At 47.7% G+C, this 21,162-nt stretch overlaps 1 long non-coding RNA gene across 1 annotated transcript; it reads left to right on the top strand.

The window, feature by feature from the left end:
* The first annotated feature begins 1,318 nt into the window (after positions 1-1,318).
* LOC143942301 (uncharacterized) lies at positions 1,319-21,071 on the top strand. Its single transcript, XR_013264751.1, has 2 exons — positions 1,319-1,511; positions 20,772-21,071. It is a non-coding gene; the product is annotated as an uncharacterized LOC143942301 (long non-coding RNA).
* Positions 21,072-21,162: the final 91 nt, after the last annotated feature.

Raw genomic sequence — 21,162 nt, 5'->3', positions numbered from 1 at the left:
CATACCCTGACTTGTGCAAAACTCTGCAGGGATCTCTGATATCAGCCCCACATAGCCTGACATGTGCAATACTCTGCAGAGATCTCTGATATCAACCCCACATAGCCTGTCCTGTGCAATACTCTGCAGGGATCTCTGATATCAGCCCCACATAGCCTGTCATGTGCAATACTCTGCAGGGATCTCTGATCGTTGATATCAGACTCACATACCCTGACTTGTGCAAAACTCTGCAGGGATCTCTGATATCAGCCCCACATAGCCTGACATGTGCAATACTCTGCAGAGATCTCTGATATCAGCCCCACATAGCCTGTCCTGTGCAATACTCTGCAGAGATCTCTGATATCTGCCCCACATAGCCTGTCATGTGCAATACTCTGCAGGGATCTATGATATCAGCCCCACATAGTCTGTCTTATGCAATACTCTGCAGGGATCTCTGATGTCAGCCCCACATAGCCTGTCTTGTGCAATACTCTGCACAGATCTGAGATCAGCCCCACATAGCCTGACTTGTGCAATACTCTGCAGAGATTTCTGATATCATCCCCACAAAGACTGTCATGTGAAATACTCTGCAGGGACTTCTGATCACCGATATCAGCACCACATAGCCTGACATGTGCAATACTCTGCAGGGATCTCTGATATCAGCCCCACATAGCCTGTCCTGTGCAATACTCTGCAGAGATCTCTGATATTAGCCCCACATAGCCTGTTGTGTGCAATACTCTGCAAAGTTTATTGATCAAGGATACCAGCCTCTTAAGAAAGTTATCTGTGTAATACTCTGCAGAGTTCCCCATTACCAGCCCCCCCCCCCCTCCCCAATCAGTCCTGTGCAATACTCTGCAGGTTCTCCAATCAGTGGTACCAACACCTATAACCCAGTCCTGTAAAATCTCCAGGTTTCTCTGATCACTATGCAATACTCTGCAGGGATCCCTCATACCAGCTCCCTAGGATCAATCATGTGCGATGCTCTGCAGAGTTCTCTGATCACTCATAGCGGCCCATATGGGACGTTTTCAGTGCAATACTCTGCAGATTTCACGGATAGAAACCCCTACAGAGTTCCCTGATCAGTGACGGCAGTCCTGTGCGATGCTCTGCAGGTGATCACCCGGACAGGACAATGTTCTTGGCCCCCCACATCTGTATTGGATGTCCCCCCTGAGCACCGGCAAAGATTACATGGACAGAAATTACTTACTATATCTCCGATGGAGGAGCGGAGGGCGTAGTGTCAGAGGATGCCGCTATAGGGCGCTGTCCTGATCTGTCACCGGAGCTCTCTGAAGACACACCTCCTTTCTGGTTGCCAAGGAAGATAATGGCGCCCGCTCAGCCTTCGGTTGCCTGATAATGCGGCTGCGTCACAGCCCTCCGCCAATCAGAGGCAGCGCGAGCCATTGGTTGAGAGAGAGAGAGAGAGAGAGAGCGCGCGCGGGACATAGGGGGGACCTTTCGCATAGATGTGTTTATGGCCACAACTTATTTACATGAAGGTATGAGACTGACTCCGAGCACTCCCCTCCCCCAGCTCCTCCCCCTCTGCCGGCCTCTGCTCTCATTTCCTGCAGAGCTGGGAGGTCGGATAATGTGTGCAGAGATCTGTTCAATCCGCTCTCCAGGAGCCCATAGCAGACAGTCCAGATGTATGTGATAGTCTACAGGTTGCCCCCCCCCCCCCCTCCACAGTGTCCCCCTGTGTCCTTCCCCCCCCCCCCCAGTGTCCTCCACTTAAATTGTCCTACAGTATTCTCCACTCTCCCCCCCCCCCCCCCCCATGGTGTCCCCCCACGTCCTGCTCTCCGCTCACCCACCCAATTGCCCCCCTGTATCCTCCAACCACCCAAATTGTCCCACAGTGTCCTCCACCCCCCCCCTCCCCCTCAGTGGCCCCCTGTGTCCTGCTGTATTCTCTATCCCCCCCACAATGTCCCCCTCTATCTTCCACCCACCGAGTCCTCCTGTGTCCTCACACACAGTGTCCACCCCCCCCCCCATGTTGTCCCCCTGTATCCTCCACCCACCCAAATTGTCCCACAGTATCTTCCACCCCCCACAGTGACCCCCCTGTGTCCTGCTGTATTCTCTATCCCCCCCAAGGTGTCCCATTTTGTCTATCCTCCACCCACCCCACAGTGTCCCCCTGTGTCCTCCACACCCCCCCCCCATAGTGCCCTCCACCCACCCAAATTGTCCTACAGTATCCTCCACCCCCCTACGGTGTCCCCCCCACGTCCTGCTCTCCACTCACCCATGGTGTCCCCCTGCGTCCTCCAACCCCCACGGTGTCCTCCTGTATCCTTCACTCACCCACCCAATTGCCCCCCTGTATCCTCCACCCACCCAAATTGTGCCACAGTATCTTCCACCCCCCACAGTGACCCCCCTGTGTCCTGCTGTATTCTCTATCCCCCCCACGGTGTCCCATTTTGTCTTCCTCTCCACCCACTCGCCAACTGTGTCCCCCTCTATCCTCCACCGTGCCCTCCACCCACCCAAATTGTCCTACAGTATCCTCCACCCCCCTACGGTGTCCCCCCACGTCCTGCTCTCCACTCACCCATGGTGTCCCCCTGCGTCCTCCAACCCCCACGGTGTCCTCCTGTATCCTTCACTCACCCACCCAATTGCCCCCCTGTATCCTCCACCCACCTAAATTGTCCCACAGTGTCGTCCTCCACGTCCCCCTGTGTCTTCCTGTGTCCTTACACACAGTGTCCACCCCCCCCAATGGTGTGCCCCTGTATCCTCCACCCACCCAAATTGTCCCACAGTATCTTCCACCCCCCACAGTGACCCCCCTGTGTCCTGCTGTATTCTCTATCCCCCCCACGGTGTCCCATTTTGTCTTCCTCTCCACCCACTCGCCAACTGTGTCCCCCCTCTATCCTCCACCCACCCCAGTGTCCCCCTGTGTCCTCCACACCCCCCCCCCCCCCCCACAGTGCCCTCCACCCACCCAAATTGTCCTACAGTATCCTCCACCCCCCTACGGTGTCCCCCCACGTCCTGCTCTCCACTCACCCATGGTGTCCCCCTGCGTCCTCCAACCCCCACGGTGTCCTCCTGTATCCTTCACTCACCCACCCAATTGCCCCCCTGTATCCTCCACCCACCTAAATTGTCCCACAGTGTCGTCCTCCACGTCCCCCTGTGTCTTCCTGTGTCCTTACACACAGTGTCCACCCCCCCCAATGGTGTGCCCCTGTATCCTCCACCCACCCAAATTGTCCCACAGTGTCCTCCAGCCACCCACAGTATCCTCCACCCCCCACAGTCACCCCCTGTGTCCTGCTGTATCCTCCACTTGCTCGCCCACGGTGTCCCCCTGTGTCGTCCTTCGCTCGCCCACAGTGTCCCCCTGTGTCGTCCCCCGCTCGCTCGCCCATGGTGTCATCCTTTCCACTCGCCCGCCCACGGTGCCCCCCCTTTGTCGTCCTCTCCACTCGCCCGTCCACGCTGCCCCCCCCCTTTGTCGCCCGCCCACGGTGCCCCCCCTCTTTGTTGTCCTCTCCACCCGCCCGCCCACGGTGCCCCTCCCCCTATCTCGTCCTCTCCACTCGCCCGCCCACGGTGTCCCCCTCCGTCGTCCACCCCCCACCAACCAAATTGTCCTCCTGTCCCCCCCACAGTGACCCCCCGTGTCCTGCTGTATCCTCTCCACCCACAGTGTGCCCCCGTATCCCGGTGTCCTCCACCCACGGTGTCCCCTTGTGCCTTCTCCCCCACGGCTGCCCTGAGAGACGCTGTGTCTAGAGGATCCCAGTGCTCTGCTGTGTGCCCTGTGTTTTGGTTTGTGCCCTGCTATTTTCCCTACTGCTTACCCCGTGGCATGTAATGTGCCCCATGCCCTGCTGTATACCACCTGATGTGACCTACTGTGTGCCCTCTGTCATCTTCATACCCCACCCCAGGCATCTTCATCCCCCTGTACTTCACTGCCAGGTTCCTACCACCCCGCCTGCTATCATCATCCCCATACCCCACCTCTGATATCCTACCACCCTGACCCCTGTCATCAACATCCCCATCCTCCCCCCTGTTCCCCACCACTAGCATCCAACCACCCTACCCCATCATCATCCTCTCCATTCCCCCTATACCCCACTGCCAGCTTCCTACCACCCCACCCATTGTCATCAGCAATCACATCATCCCTCTCTACCCCACCTCTGGCATCCTACCATTATAGGGGAGATATCATCTCCTCTCACCCCCATGCTGTCATCCTGTCATCCAGCCAAGTGCACCCCAACAGTTGCATCACACACCACAATACTGCCCTGCCACCCAGTGAGAGGTAATGATTTGCAGTAATCTCTAGCAACCAATCGTTGAGTGGTAATATTGTACAGTAACCTATAGCAACCAATCAGTGAGTGTGAACCAGATCTTTGTTTACATTATTAAAGTTTTTTTGTATAAGTCTATGTGTGTGTTTGATTTTTGGGATGTTGGGGTGGAGAGCGACATTGCTAGGAGTGGGGGAGCCAGGAAAATGTTTGTCCAGTCAGTATTAAAGACGGCTCTGGGTATCCCCAGGTGTGCAGGGTGAGGAGGTTGGCACACACTGGGGTAAAGCCATGGAGGCTCCAGCTGAACCCCCCTCCCCCACACTGAGAACATCTCATCAACTGTAGCCAATGTCGAGCTCTAATGCCGTCCTACCCTTCTCCCAAAGCCGGCATTGTTGTGCATGGCAGGAGTTGTCATGTCCGCACAGCCTCTGACCATCCCTTGTATCATGTCCGCACAGCCTCTGACCATCCCTTGTATCATGTCCGCACAGCCTCTGACCATCCCTTGTATCATGTCCGCACAGCCTCTGACCATCCCTTGTATCATGTCCGCACAGCCTCTGACCATCCCTTGTATCATGTCCGCACAGCCTCTGACCATCTCTGACAAGAGTCGTCCCCCCCACACACACACACATTAGAGTTCTCGTTTTAAATGCAAGTTGGAACTATTCAGACCCTGATGTAAAGGGAATGTTGTGCAATCTGATATAAGGTGATCTCTGGTCACAAATTGTGTGTTTTTTTTTTTTTAAACAGCGTGGGGGTCCCCCTAATATTGGGGTCTGATATTAACCCCTTGCCGCCGAGCGTACGCAGATGTGTGTACTCGGCTTCCGGGGGTTATACCGGGATGATGCCCGCACCTGCAGGCATCATCCCGCTACCGATTTTGGGAGCCGCTCTTACTGGTGCTCCCGCTCAATCAGGAGCACCGATGCACAATCCGCCACTTCCAGCGGCTGGGGAGGGACTGGAATGACGCCGTAAGTGGCTTTATTCCAGTCTCATTGTAAACACGGAAGTGACGTCATAACGTCGCTTCCCGTTTACTCTGCTGCCAATTGCGCCAGATTTAAAATTATATACAGTATTCATAGTCGCAGAAAAAGGCGATCTGAATACTTTGAAGTGTAAAGGAGGGGTGGGGGGTCTTTTAGACCCCTGATCCCTCCATAATGAGTACCTGTCACCACCTATTACTGTCACGAGGGATGTTTACATTACTTGTGACAGCAATAAAAGTGATCAAAAATATATTTAAAAAAAACAATTTATTAATTTTAAAATAAGAAAAACATTTTTTTTTTAAAGGGGCCCCTCATCTCCGCGAGCTCGTGCAGCAAAGAAACCGTCCTGCCCGCATATGTAAACGGTGTTCAAATCACACATGTGAGGTATCGCCGTGATCGTGAGAGCGAGAGCAATAATTCTAGCACTAGACCTCCTCTGTAACTCTAACCTGGTAACTGGATTTATTTTTTTAAAGCATCGCCTATTGAGATTTTTAGGTACCGTAGTTTGTCGTCATTCCACGAGTGCGTGTGATTATAAAGTGTGACATGTTTGGTATTTATTTACTCGGCATAACATCATCTTTCACATTATGAAAAAAAATTGGGCTAATTTTACTGTTTCGTTTTTTTAAAACTCATGAAAAAGTGTAAATTTTTCCCAAAAAGTTGCATTTAAAACACAGCTGCGCAAATAACATGTGACATAAATATTGCAACAATCGCCGTTTTATTCTCTAGAGTCTCTGCTAAAATATATATATATATATATATATATATATAATGTTTGGGGGTTCCAAGTAATTTTCTAGCAAAAAATATGGATGAACTTGTAAACACCAAATGTCAAAAATAGGCTTAGTCATGAAAGGGTTAATTTTAAGGGGAACTTCATGGCAAAGGGTAAAAAGACATAACCCCCCCCCCCAAACTACATCAGACCCTGCATACAGCCCGGCAGGTCAGGAAAGTGGGGGAAATGACTAGGGGCCCCTGAAGCATACGAGGCCACATGCCTTCAATGTGGGGGCGATTCTATGGAGCACCCCCCCTAAAGCACCTTGTCCACATGTTGATTGGGACAAGGACCTCTTCCCCAAAACCCTGGGCAGTGGTTGTGGGGGTCTTCGGGCAGGGGGCTTATCTGAGTCTGGGCTGGGTCACCCGCTGACATCATCGCATTACTCCACCGCGTAGTTATTTGGCGGGGAGCCTTCAATGACACTGAAGGTTTTTTTTTTTTTTTTTGGATTGGACGGGCATCCTGATTAATGATGGATCCACATCTGGGGGACATTGTTTTTGATTTTTTTTTTTTTTAATAAAGTAATTGTCAAAAACTCATGTTGTGTCTTTATTCACTTTTTGGGTTAATAGTTAGGCCTTATTCATTCATATGGAGGGCCCATGACTCGGGGGACCCCTTGTTAAAGGAGGCTTCCATAGACCGATAACCACCTGCCCGCAGACCGCTCCAACCACTGCCCTGGTTGGGGGCAAAAGGCCCTTGTCCCCATGGGAACAAGGTGCTTTGGGGTGGGGGGGGGTAGAGCCATGTTGAGGGCATGTGGCCTGGTATGGTTCAGGAGGGGGCGATGCTCGCTTGTCCCCCCCCCCCCCCCCCCCCCCTTTCTTTGCCTGCCAGGCTACATGCTCTGATAAGGGTCTGGTATGGATTTTTTTTTCATTCTGGCGTGGGGTTCCACTTAAACTCCATACCAGACCCTGCTGATGACAGCCGATGACTCATCAGTTGATAAGGACGTGGCGGCCGGCTTGTCAGCCCGCTCCTTAGTAGCCAGCTATTCTTTAAATCAGGGCTCGACAAATCCCAGGCGCCAGGTCGCCGTTGCGACTAGAAATTGTGCCCTGGCGCCTGGGTTTTTGTCACTGACAGGAGCCTCTGTTGCTCTGTGTCTGGTAGTCGGGATGGAGCAGGAAGAGAGCGGCTCAGCAGCCTCTGACATCCTCCTCCCTTCTCCACACACTGTTGGCAGAGCAGCGCTGCAGTGTGTGGAACTGTGTGTAGAGAGGAGCTGTCACAATGGAGGCTGAATGTCGGGGTGGGCGGGACCCAGCTTTCCAACACCAGCCAATGGGATGGGATCTGGGCGGACCAATATGTGTATGTGGCCCCTCCCCTTTCTTAAAGTGGAGGGCCACCCTGAAAAACAAAGGAAGGTAAGTCGGCTTATTAACCAGTTGCCGACCACCGCACGACCGGTGCCAGCGGCGGTCGGAATCCGTTCAGGAGCGATCCGGGATGAGGGGGCTGCCATTCATTCATGGCCACCCCCTCGCGATCGCTCCTGACGAATGGAAGTGCAGCATGACATCACTTCCTCTCCTGTAATGTAAACACAGGCAGAGGAAGTGATGTAATCTCTCCTCCGTGTCGGTATTTTTCGTTCCGGCACCGAGGAGAGAGGATCGGTGAGTTGCACCCACACTACACTACACACTAGAACATGCCAGGCACACTCTCACCCCCCCCCGATCACCCCCCGTCACAGTGACACCAATTGCATTTTATTTTTTTATTGCATTGGTGTCATTTGTGACTGTAATAACTGTTAGGGCAGTTAGGGTTAGCCCCCTTTAGTTCTAGGGTACCCCCCTAACCCCCCCAATAAAGGTTTAACCCCGTGATCACCCCCCGTTGCCAGTGTCACTAAGGCTGGGTTCACATTGCAGCGGTTTATGAGAACGGATGTGATTCGCACCGCACTGCAGTGCAAATCACATCCGATCTCTGTGCGATGCGAGTTCAGCCATACAGATAGTATGGCTGAATTCGCATCGCACCCGCCGCAAACTCGCACGGGACCCTTTTTTTGGTCCGCAGCAGAATCGGATCGCATGGGTGTTCACACCATGCGATCCGATTCCTGTCCGAGTTTGCAGATTGCACTGCGATATGCGAACTGATCTGGGGGTGTCATTAACATTTCATTGACACTCCCAGCAGTTCGCATAGGGCAGTGTGATGCGGGAACCCGCCACGGATTCGTGGCGTTCCCGCATCGCTCCAGTGTGAACCCAGCCTAATAAGCGATCGTTTTTCTGATCGCTGTATTAGTGTCACAGGTGACGCTAGTTAGGCAGGTAGGTATTTAGGTTCGCCGCAGCTTTTTATAGCGCCAGGGACCCCCATATACTACCGCATAAAGCCCCCTGATTGCCCCCTAGTTAACCCTTTCACCAGTGATCACCATATAACTGTTACAGGTGACGCTGGTTGGTTAGTTATTTTTTTATAGTTTCAGGGCACCCGCCATTTATTGAGTATATATAGAGACTTCCGCGCTCTATGGAAAAGATAGGAGAGGGCGAGAATAGCAAATGAAAAAAAGCAGCAATCACTAAATGAGTTGTCTCTCACTGGTAAAGGTAATTGAATAAAGATGTGATGCGCTAATTACAAAACATTCAAATAGCCACAACAAAACTAAAAATGTGCAATTATAGAGCTATATAAAGTGCAACCGTGCATAGATCAATCAGAGAATATCCCTATACATATATGTCAATGAGTTAAAAAACCATGCCGGTGATTGATAAGTGCAAAAAAACACATAAATGTTTAACGTAAAAAATAAGATATAAGATATATGCACGTGTTCAGCGTGTAATATATATGTACAAAGAAAAATAAATAAATATTAAATCGTGATTTGTGTAAAATGTCCCATACACAATCAAATCAAAACGTGCAATTCGGTAAGCACACTCAATTAAACGTGCAATGTGCTGGGTAATGAGTCCATTCGTGGTGATCCGTGCAGGTGGTGTAAATGCTATATAATTACCTCACCAGTTGAAGTCTTGACGACGTAACGCGTAGGACGCCCGGAAGTGACGTTCGTATCCGGTTTTGTTTGCTGTTTGTCGTATGTGTCTATTTTTCCTGCTTCACTTGTGAGTAGTTTTAAATCATTTAAATAAATTGCTATATTTTAAAAAACAACTACACTATGGCGGTTTTCTCTGATTCATTCCTCTGAGTTTACCTACCATCCATGAGGAAGCCATAAGAAGTCTCCTAAAGAAAATTCGTTTATACAGCCATCCCTGCAATCACCTTGGTGCCCATTACTATCTTTTGCTGTGTTACTCACAGCAGTGAGGTAATTGCATAGTATTAACACTATCTGCACGGACCATCACGGACGGATCTATCACCCAGCACGTTGCACGTTTAATCTCGTGTGCCTACTGAATTGCACGTTTAAAATTTGTGTCCATTACTATTTTTGCTGTGTTACCCACAGCAGTGAGGTAATTATATAGCAGTTACACCACCTGCACGGATCACCACGAATGGACTCATTACCCAGCACATTGCACGTTTAATTGAGTGTGCTTACCGAATTGCACGTTTTGATTTGATTGTGTATGGGACATTTTACACAAATCACGATTTAATATTTATTTATTTTTCTTTGTACATATATATTACACGCTGAACACGTGCATATATCTTATATCTTATTTTTTACGTTAAACATTTATGTGTTTTTTTGTGTTTTTTTGCACTTATCAATCACCGGCATGGTTTTTTAACTCATTGACATATATGTATAGGGATATTCTCTGATTGATCTATGCACGGTTGCACTTTATATAGCTCTATAATTGCACATTTTTAGTTTTGTTGTGGCTATTTGAATGTTTTGTAATTAGCGCATCACATCTTTATTCAATTACCCGCCATTTATTACCTAATAGAGGTTTAACCCCCTGATCACCCGGCGGGTGATATAAGTTTGAGGGTCAGATAGGGTCTGCGTCACCCCAGGCAGCGTCAGGTTAGTGCCAGTACCGCTAACACCCACGCGCAAAGCATACACCTCCCTTAGTAATATAGTATCTGATCAGATCTATATTAGCGTCGCCAGCAGTTTAGGTTTCCCAAAACGCATTTTTAGCGGGATCAGCCCAGATACCTGCTAGCACCTGCGTTTAGCCCCTCCGCCAAGCCCAGCCCAGCCCACCCAAGTGCAGTATCGATCGATCACTGTCACTTACAAAACACAACACACATAACTGCAGCGTTCGCAGAGTCAGGCCTGATCCCTGCGATCGCTAACAGTTTTTTTTGTAGCGTTTTGATACAGTTGCTGACAGCCTAGGTGCTTTTTTACCTGTGAGTCTCACTAGTGTACCCCTAAATTTAGGGGTGTCTACTTTCCAAAATGGGGTCATTGGGGGGGGGGGGGGGGGGGGGTTTGTGCCATCTTGGCATTTTATGGCCTTCAAAACTGCGATAGGTAGTGAGGAGTGAATTAAAAAACGTACACCCTTAGAAATCCTGAAGGCGGTGCTTGGTTGTCGGGGCCCCGTACGCGGCTAGGCTCCCAAAAAGTCCCACACATGTGGTATCCCCGTACTCAGGAGAAGCAGCAGAATTTATTTTGGGGTGTCATTTCACATATGCCCATAGCATGTGTGAGCAATATATCATTTAGTGACAACTTTGTGAAAAAAAAAAAAAGTTTGTAATATTCCCGCAACTTGTGGCAAAATATAAAATATTCCATGGACTCAACATGCCTCTCAGCAAATAGCTTGGGGTGTCTACTTTCTAAAATGGGGTCATTTGTCTGTGTTTTTTGCCATCTTGGCATTTTATGGCCTTCAAAACTGTGATAGGTAGTGAGGAGTGAAATTACAAATGTATGCCCTTAGAAATCCTGAAGGCGGTGCTTGGTTTTCGGGGCCCCGTACGCGGCTAGGCTTCCAAAAAGTCGACCACATGTGGTATCCCCGTACTCAGGAGAAGCAGCAGAATGTATCTTGGGGTACAATTCCACATATAACCATGGCATGTGTGAGCAATATATCATTTAGTGACAACTTTGTGTCATTATTCAATCGCTTGAGGCAAAAAAATTAAATATTCAATGGGCTCAACATGCCTCTTATCAATTTCCTTAGGGTGTCTACTTTCCAAAATGGGGTCATTTGGGGGGGTTTTGTACTGCCCTGCCATTTTAGCACCTCAAGAAATGAGATAGGCAGTCATAAACTAAAAGCTGTGTAAATTCCAGAAAACGTACCTTAGTTTGTAGATGTGACAACTTTTGCGCAAACCAATAAATATAGTTATTTACTTTTTTTTTACCAAAGACATGTGGCTGAATACATTTTGGCCTAAATGTATGACTAAAATTGAGTTTATTGGATTTTTCTAATAACAAAAAGTAGAAAATATCATTTTTTTTCAAAATTTGCGGTCTTTTTACGTTTATATCGCAAAAAATAAAAATCGCAGAGTCAGACAAATACCTTTAAAAGAAAGCTCTATTTGTGGGAAAAAAAGGACGCAAATTTTGTTTGGGTACAACATTGCATGACCGCGCAATTACCAGTTAAAGCAGCGCAGTGCCAAATTGTAAAAAGACCTCTGGTCATTGACCAGCAAAATGGTCCGGTCTGAAAGTGGTTAAGTCAGCAGCTGCAGTGTTTGCAGCTGCTGACTTTAATTTTTTTTTTAACCGGCCCTCCTCTTTAAGCAGCCCAATCATTGGCTGGATAGCTGCCGGATCCCGCCCACCTCTGACATCACGCTGAATTTGTGAGCTCCTCTCTCTCTATACAGTTTCACACAGTGCAATACTGCAGGGAGCATTCAGTTTCACAGTTACATGATCGGCTGTGAAACCTGCCAGTGCCACCTGCCAGTGCAATCCAGTGCCACTTGCCAATCTGTGTCACCCACCAGTGCCACCTGCCAGTGCAATCCAGTGCCACCTGCCAATGCCATCTGCCAGTTAGTGCCACTTGCCAGTGCCAATCAGTGCTACCTGCCAGTGCCAATCAGTGCCACCTGCCAAAGCCAGTTAGTGCCATCTGCCAGTGCCACCTGCCAATGCCAGTTAGTGCCAGTGCCATCCAGTGCGACCTGCCAATGCCAGTTAGTGCCGCCTGCCAATGCTGCCCATCAGTGCCACCTGCCAGTTCCCATTAGTGGCACCTCAGTGCTGCCTATTGGTGCCCATCAGTGCCACTTGTCAGTGCCCATCAGTTCCAACCTCAATGCTGCCCCATCTGTGCCCATTAGTGCAGCCTATCAAAGCACATCATTGAAGGAGAAAAAAAACTTATTTGCAAAATCTTATAACAAAACAAAAGTTGATTTTTTTCTCATTTTTAAATATTGTCTTTTTCTCTTGGCATCAGGCATGAGCAATTCTTATTGTCCGATGCCCCAGACATGCAGCGCTGGGCAGAGGATTTAAATAACTGGCTCCTAACTTTTTCAGCTGGCTCCTAGATTCTAAGCAAATTTGTCAAGCCCTGGTCTAAATAGTATTTAGATCAATCGATCAATTTTTTTGATCGATTCAAATTCTAATCGTTCCAAAAATGTGAAATTTGTTAGAAAACAGATTTATACAACGGATGTAAAAACGAAGGTCTGCGTCCGCTTTTCATCAGATTTTCTACCAAAGACAAAAACGTGACGAACGAATGGAGAAAATGGATTGGCCGTGTGAAAGGACCCTTAGGCTGCTTTGCCACCAGAATTAAGGAACAACCTATAATGAAGAGCAAAGCCTTCACCCCGGTCCTCTGAGGGTACAGGATAACCCGACTCATTTCTATAGAAAGTGCCTCACAGTAGCCATATTGTCAGTGTGTTGAGCTTTTAGGTAAAGCTAAAAATTCTGCAGAGAGAGAAACTTTTTTTTTTTTTCTAATATTATATAGTTACATAGAAGGTTGAGGTTGAAAAAAGACACAAGTCTATCCAGTGCAACTTGTGTGTGAGATTATATGTCAGTATTACATTGTATATCTCTGTATGTTTTGGTCTTTAATTTAAAAAAAACTATAAGATGAATATCTTATTGATGGTCCCTACTGATAACACCGCTTGTGGAGGAGAATTCCACATCCTCACCGCTCTGACAGTAAAGAACCCTCTACACAGTTTAAGGTTAAACTGCTTCTCTTCTAATTTTAGTGAAAGTCTTTTTACATTTCTTTTCACTGAGAAGTTTTATCCCTATTGTGGGGTCACCAGTACGGTATTTGTACATTGATATCATATCCCCTCTCAAGCGTCTTCTCCAGAGAGAATAAGTTCAGTGCTCGCAGTCTTTCCCCATAGATGAGAGCCTCCAGTCCCTTAATTAGCTTTGCTGCCCTTCTTTGTACTCGCTCCATTTCCAGTACATCCTTCCTGAGGACTGGTGCCCAGAACTGGACAGTATACTCCAGGTGCGGCCGGACCAGAGTCTTGTAGAGCGGGAGAATTATCATTTTATCTCTGGAGTTGATCCCCTTTTTAATGCCAATATTCTGTTGGCTTTGCTTGCAGCAGCCTGGCATTGCATGCCATTGCTCAGCCTATCATCTACTAGGACCCCCAGGTCCTTTTCCATCCTAGATTCCCCCAGAGCTTCTTCCCCTAGCGAGAAAATTGCATTCATATTTTTGGCACCCAAATGCATCATTTTACATAATTCAACATTAACCGGTTCTCGACCGGTGCACGGCGATGTACGTTGGCAGAATGGCATGGCTGGGCAAATGTGTGTACCTGTACGTCCCTTTAAATTTGTCGCCATGCCATCTTGTGCGCGCCGCCGGCCGGGACCTCCGTGAGTCGGGTCGCGGGTCCCGCAGACTCAATCACCGCGGGGATAACCGCAGTCGTCTCACGGGGAGGAAGAACGAGGAGATGCTAATGTAAACAAGCATCTCCCTGTTCTGCCTAGTGACAGTGTCACTAATCATAGCTTCCTGTCATCAGGAGCAGAGATCAGTGATGTGTCACACGTAGCCACGCCCCTCCCCCCACAGTTAGAAACATGCCCCAGGACAAATTTAAACCTTACCCTGCCCCCTAGTGGTTAACCCCTTCACTGCCTGTATCATTTAAATGACAATGGTCCCAAAAATGTCCGTGTGTCAGTGTCTGCCATAATGTCGCAGTCACAATAAAAAACGCTGATCGCCGCCATTACTAGTAAAAAAAAAAATTATTAAGAAAAATGGCATAAAACTATCCCCCATTTTGTAAATGCTATAACTTTTGCGCAAACCAATCAATAAACGTTTATCGATTCTTTTTTTACCAAAAATATGTAGAAGAATACGTATCGGCCTAAACTGAGGGAAAAAATTGCTTTTTTTATATATTTTTGGGGGATATTTATTATAGCAAAATGTAAAAAAATGTTTTTTTTTCAAAATTGTCGCTCTTTTTTTGTTTATAGCTCACAAAATAAAAACCGCAGAGGTGATCAAATACGACCAACAGAAAGCTCTATTTGTGGGGAAAAAAAGGACGTCAATTTTGTTTGGGAGCAATGCCGCACGACCGCGCAATTGTCAGTTAAAGCGACACAGTGCCGAATCACAAAAAGTGCTTTGGTCAGGAAGGGGGTAAATCTTCCGGGGCGGAAACAGTTAAAGTGGTTGTAAACTCTTACAGACCACTTTAACCTACAGGTAAGCCTAGATAACGGCTTACCTGTAGGTGTAAGAAATATCTCCTTAACCTACACGGTTAAGGAGATATTTCCCCAAAAACGGGCACTGAGGTCTATGGCGCAGGTGCACTGAGCGTGCCGTTAGTGGCGGCTCCCACGCCCATGCGCCGGAGTGACGCCATCGCTGCTCCGGCCAGTCACAGTGTCGGAGCAGCGATACCCGGAAGTCACGCTGGGTTTCATGGTGGTGATGGAGGACGTGGACGAGGGTCGCTTTGGGGGCTTCGATCTCAGGTAAGTAATTCATAATGAGATAGTATGCTATGCATACTAGCTCATTATGCCTTTGTCCTGCAGGGTGTTTTTATTTTTAGAGAGGGTTTACTTCCTCATTAAACCTCATTTGCCATGTAGTCGCCCACCCCATTCATTTGTTTAGATCGTCTTACAAGCTTTCCACATCCTACGTAGATGTTATTCCTCTGCTGAACTTTTTATTGTCTGCGAATACTGAGATTGGGCCGTATATCCCATCCTCCAGATCGTTTATCAATGAATAAACGTTTGTTTATTTTCATTTTTGTTTTGTTTTGGCATGCCCTCCATGCCATTCCCAGCTCCCCATGTCTTTTGTATGACATTGGCTTTCTGCTCCTACAAGTGGGCAGAATTGTAATAATAGGATTTGCCATCTATAAGCCCCATACACATAATAATGGCGCGTACACATGGCTGGACTTTCCGGCAGACCAGGTCCGACGGTCTTCCCGATGGACTTTCAGAGGAGTTCCGGCGGACTTCCGAACGAGCGGACGTGGCCACACACAAATGGACTAAGTCCGTTCAAAAGTCCGTTCATTTTGAACGTGATGACGTAAGACGGGACTAGAAAAGGAAGTTCAGTAGCCAATAGCTTCCCTTGCGTCGTATTTGGTCCATCGGCCAGCACACAGGCGAACGGTTTTCCGATAGGAATTGAGTCCATCGGACAGATTTGAAACGTTCTATTTCGAGGTCCGTCAGATTTTTTAAATGAAAAACGATCAGATTAGCCCACACACGATCAGACTGTCCGACAAACTGATTCCGTGGGACCTGGTCTGCTGGAAAGTCCGGTCGTGTGTACGCGGCATTAGAAGATCGGAAGAAAAATGTTGGAGGGCGAACAATCGGCCGATTATCTGATCGTTAACATAGTGCTTATGACAGCCGATTCCGACTTTTCAGACAACAAAACCTGAAGGTGCGCTAGACAATGTTTATCGGAAGTGAACATAACGTCTGATATTCGTTTAATCCGTACTGCTTTCCTCCGAAAAAAGACGTAAGAGCAAGACTGCGCATGCTCGGAAGAGAAAGAATACATTACAGAACAATTCAGCACATTACATCTCCCGAGGTTGTATTCTGTTGTGTGGAAGTTTAGGACCCTCTTCATTTTCCATATGAGATTAGCATAAAAAACAGAAACGATTATTTGTCGGATAATCTCATGGTGTGTACCAGGCTATAGACTTCTATTGGCCGACTCTGAGGACGATTCCCACAACTGTCTGCAGACTAAACCCCGGCAGATTTGCTGATCCCAAACCCCTGTGTAATGGATGGAAAACCTATTTGGTGCTAACGAAGGATGAAAAGAAACAGTAAAGTGAATGGGAAAGTTGAATGTGTTGTTCCTGGAGGGACTTGTGTAGTTTCAGGAATACAACTTGAATCGGGAGTTCCGCCGATTTTTTTTTTTTTTTTTTTAAGTCAGCGGCTACAAATACAGTTCAGTGACAAAGTCAGCAGCTACAAATACTGCAGCTGCTGACTTTTAAAATAAGGACACTTACCCGCCCAGCGTGCCCGTAATGTCGGCACCCGAAGCCGATCTCTCGATCGTCTCTCGGGTGCTGCCGCCGCCATCTTGGGTATGGGAATCAGGAAGTGGAGCCTTGCGGCTTCACTTCCCGGTTCCCTACTGCGCATGCGCGAGTCGCGCTGCGCAATAAGGATGGTCCCCGCTGTCTCTGGGATCCGTGTGTTTCCCAGCGGACAGCGGGGGACCCGCAGGAAGTGGCGTAAATATCCGCAGATTCTGCGGATATCTATACCAGAACTGGGTGCAAATACCTGTACTGTACAGGTATCTGCACCTCCCTCCCCCCTGAAAGGTGCCAATTGTGGCGCCGGAGGGGGGGAGGGTTCCAATGAGCGGAAGCTCCACTTTAGGGTGGAGCCCTGCTTTGAGTTCAGCTCTGAAAGCACAAAGAGTCATCAGGATCATTAGAAATATCCTTGGTGGCTCATTACCAGCATGTCACTATCACAAGGTCATGCCCAAGGGTATGCCAGATTTCGCAATATCTACTGCATATTCACTGAATTCCAATGCAATACTGACTCATCTTGGCATCACATGAAGGTACGTATTAACCACTTCAACCCCGGAAGATTTTACCCCCTTCCTGACCAGAGCACTTTTTGCGATTCGGCATTGCATCCCTTTAAATGACAATTGCACGGTGAGTGCGACGTTACACCAAAACAAAATTGACGTCCTTTTTTTTCCCCATAAATAGAGCTTTCTTTTGGTGGTATTTGATCACACACAGGATAAACTTTAATGGCATCCCAGTCTTAGTTTGTAGGGCTCAATATTGAGTTTGCTCACCCTTTGCAGCTATAACAGCTTCAACTGTTCTGGGAAGGCTGTCCGCAAGGTCTAGGAATGTGTCTATGGGAATGTTTGACCATTCTTCCAGAAGCGCATTTGTGAGGTCAGGCACTGATGTGAAAGAGAACGCCTGGCTCGCAGTCTCCGCTCTAATTCATACCAAAGGTATTCTATTGGGTTGAGGCCAGGCCAGTCAAGTTACTCCACCCCAAACATGCTAATTCCAGGCTTTGTGGATTGTGCTTTGTGCACTGATCCGAATCATTTGGTGGCCCCTTTTCACAGGAACTAAGGTGTCAGCATACCAAGACATTTCTGACAATTTCATTCTACCAACTTTGTGGGAACAGTTTGGGAATGGCCCTTTACATGGATGAGCGAGTGTGCAGGCCAGTCAAGTTTCCCCATCCCAAAGAGTCCTGACCTCAACCCGATAGAATACTTTTGGTATGAATTAGAGCGGAGACTGCGAGCCAGGCCTTCTCATTCCCATCAGTGTCTGACCTCACAAATGTGCTTCTGGAAGAATGGTCAAACATTCCCATAGACACACTCCTACACCTTGTGGACAGCCTTCCCAGAACAGTTGAAGCTGTTATAGCTGCAAAGGGTGAGCCAACTCAATATTGAGCCCTACAAACTAAGACTGGGATGCCATTAAAGTTCATGTGCGTGTAAAGACCCAATACTTTTGGTAATATAGTGTAGATTAGCAAACAGCTAGCACGCTACAAGACTTTGCCTACATTCACATGGCCAGTAGATTCTTGCTGGTGGTTCTAAATGCTGCCTGCACACACTGTTTACCACCAGCAGTGACTGTCAACAATGGCTGTCAGATTAGTATTCTGTACCAATCAATGGTCAGCATTGCTGCTGTTCAGATGTAACCGCTTATACAGGTAATAGAGCCTACACTTCTGTAGCATCCTATCCAGAGCTAAATCAGTCAATTTGTATGCGGCTTTAGCACATGATGTTGCTGTATCTAGAGGACCCATGGGTGTGCTCAGATCCATTCAGCAGGGGATCCATGAAAAGATCCTCTGCTGATTCAGAGCAGAACGGAATGGATGTCCCTTTTGTGACATCTATGCCATTCAGTTTTTTCTTCCTGTAATTTGACTGCAGACGTTTGTGGACCTGTGTTCGATCTATGGACTCCCGATTGTAAATGGACTTGTGTCTTTCTACATGAGGCTGCCTCCAATCCATCAACTGCAGTGCCAATGCAGAGAGAGGAAGTCATGAGGAACATGGTTTCCTAAGTCACTGGGGGGGAGTGATCCTATTGAATGATGGCTGCCCATGTGACTCTGGCTGCCATTTTGGGTGTGGCAGAGCCTTTTTGGACCCTTTTTTCTCGGTTTGGAGCACATTCGCATGTGGGTAGTGTTTGGGACAGGTTACCCATCTGTCATGAACAGTATTAGCAGCAGGGAAAAGGTTCCAGATGAGAAGGGAAAGCTTAGGGCTCACAATCTCTTTGGACATCTTCCAGTTTGGGCACAAGATGGCCAGGCCGCATTCTGCCCCTCCAAGCAGACATTGTAGCAGAGCAGGTACCAGCCGAACTGACACACTATTTGCATCAGTGAGTGTTCTCGGTTGGGCCTTCTCCCACCGGGTTTGTTGTGAATTATTCTGCCTTTACTACAACACAAGTTCTACTAATTGCACCTGGACTGCACCAATGCACCTCACACACAAGCTGGGTGGACTTGGAGGTAGGTTGATTTAAAAGGACACATGTCTGTTTAGATCTGCCTCCTGCCCATAGAACTACATGGACCTTCCAATCAGATCCACCTGAAAAACTGCCCGACAGGCCTATTGGGAAAGCCTGCTTGAAAGAACCCGAATGTTCCAGTTTTATGTTCTGGTAACTCCTACAAGGGTGAACTTTCTTTGCTGAGTTTGCTCTGCGGAGAAATTAAAAGGGGGCAAGAAGCATCGGATGTCTGCCTCCTTGTGAGCTCTATTCTTGAAGCTAGTACTCACAACACCCTTCAACTGTCTGGAAAAGCAACACCTTTCAGCACATATTATTTAAGCAAAGGAGACGCCTCTGTCACGTGCCAAGTCACCCATACCGTAAAGAATTAAAGTGCTTGTAAACCCTTACATGTACCCAGTGAAGTAACTGACCTCAGGTGATAGAGAGAGGAAACAAATCCTTCTACATAAGTTGTACCTGTTTATCCGCAGTCTGTTTTTCCCTACAGCCATTCAAAGTGCTGAATTTATACAGCTTCTCTGAACTTCCAGAAAGTAGGGGTCAGTGAGCTGCAGTTGCACTCTGCAGAGCTTGGAGCTGTTTGTTTTGGTGGTTCATCTACGACCAAGCAGAGAAATTGCCCTTTGTCAAGACAAATACACACTATAGAGGGTTATACTTTGTTCATATTTCATGTCTGAGGTTTACAACCACTTTCATTACCAATATTTGTTGGTTAAACCCATAAGTGCTTTCCTTTACCAATAACATTTCAAAATAACAAATGTGATAAGAGGTTAGATGCCATAAATCACTCTGATGGATTATTATTTTTTTAATAGAGATTTATACATCAGACCAAAAAGAGATACAACTGAGGAGGAAAGTGGGCCAGAGGGATTTTGTTCACATGAGGAACAATTGAGATCTGTGAATGACTATTCAGGCCCCTTTCACACTTTTGTGACTTGTCCTGCGACTTGGGACTGCAAAGTCACATGAAAAGTCGTAGTCCATGATTTCAAATGAATACTATTCATATCTGCGTGACTTCAAAGTAGTCCCTGTACTGCTTTGGTCCATAGACCTCAACTTTACACAGACATTCCCTGAAATCGCGTGACTTTCAAGTCGTGGTAGTGTGAAAGGGGCCTAACCAAAGACAGAAGACTTCACTAGCTCTAGGGCCATTTGTAAGGCAGGACAAAAGGGGCAGCCGCCCTGGGCCCTGCCATTGTTGTGGGGCCCAAAGCAGCTGCCTCATACTTGACAACTACCTTAGTTTAAATTCCCTCAACCATTGAGGTTTTAGTCCTGTGCTATGTCCCAATATCTCAATGTGAAGTGATGCTACTAATGCTGCCCAGCTCTGCCCTATTGTTGTGTAAAGATGACTCACCTGTAGACCCTGTGTTTACATGTAAATTACCGGCATTCATATGTAAATAGGGGTGGCCGGCGGCATTGATATGTATATCATGCCCCCCTGAGGTCATATCCACAGTAATCTCTAGCAACAAATCAACAAGCAGAAATCATGTTGTCAGGGCTGGCTTAGCCCTTCCTCCTCTGGGCTGGCCGCTCAGCTGTCGGCTAATTGCCAGCTCTCTTCTCTTTCCACAGTTACCAGCTGTTCCTGATGATGCTCGTCTGACCTGCCTATTTAAAGACTTCCTGCCCAGGAACCATCTCCTGCTGTTTGTTTCAAGACTGGCTTGCTGACATCCCTCCTGGCTTCTTATCCTGCTTGTGGTTGCTCTCCTTGGATCTCTGACTTCCGGCCTGGCTGATTACCCGATCTGGTTAATGAACTTTGGACTGGCTGACTACCCGATCTGGCTACAGGACTCTGGCTATGCTTGACTACGCTTTTTTCTATTTACCTTTATATTTTTATTAATAAACAAGTGTGATTTGATTGTACTTCTGTCTCAGTCTGTTTCATGGTTTCTGACACATGTGCTGTAACCTTTAGCAACTAATCAATGAGCCGTAATGTGTGATGTAACCTCTA

This window comes from Lithobates pipiens, unplaced genomic scaffold (genome assembly GCF_037356315.1).
Source record: "Lithobates pipiens isolate NorthernLeopardFrog02 unplaced genomic scaffold, aLitPip1_a1.2 Scaffold_30, whole genome shotgun sequence".
NCBI classification, from domain to species: domain Eukaryota; kingdom Metazoa; phylum Chordata; class Amphibia; order Anura; family Ranidae; genus Lithobates; species Lithobates pipiens.
The sequence above is the reverse complement of the archived record's forward strand: the minus strand, read 5'-3'. Positions and strand labels throughout refer to the sequence as shown.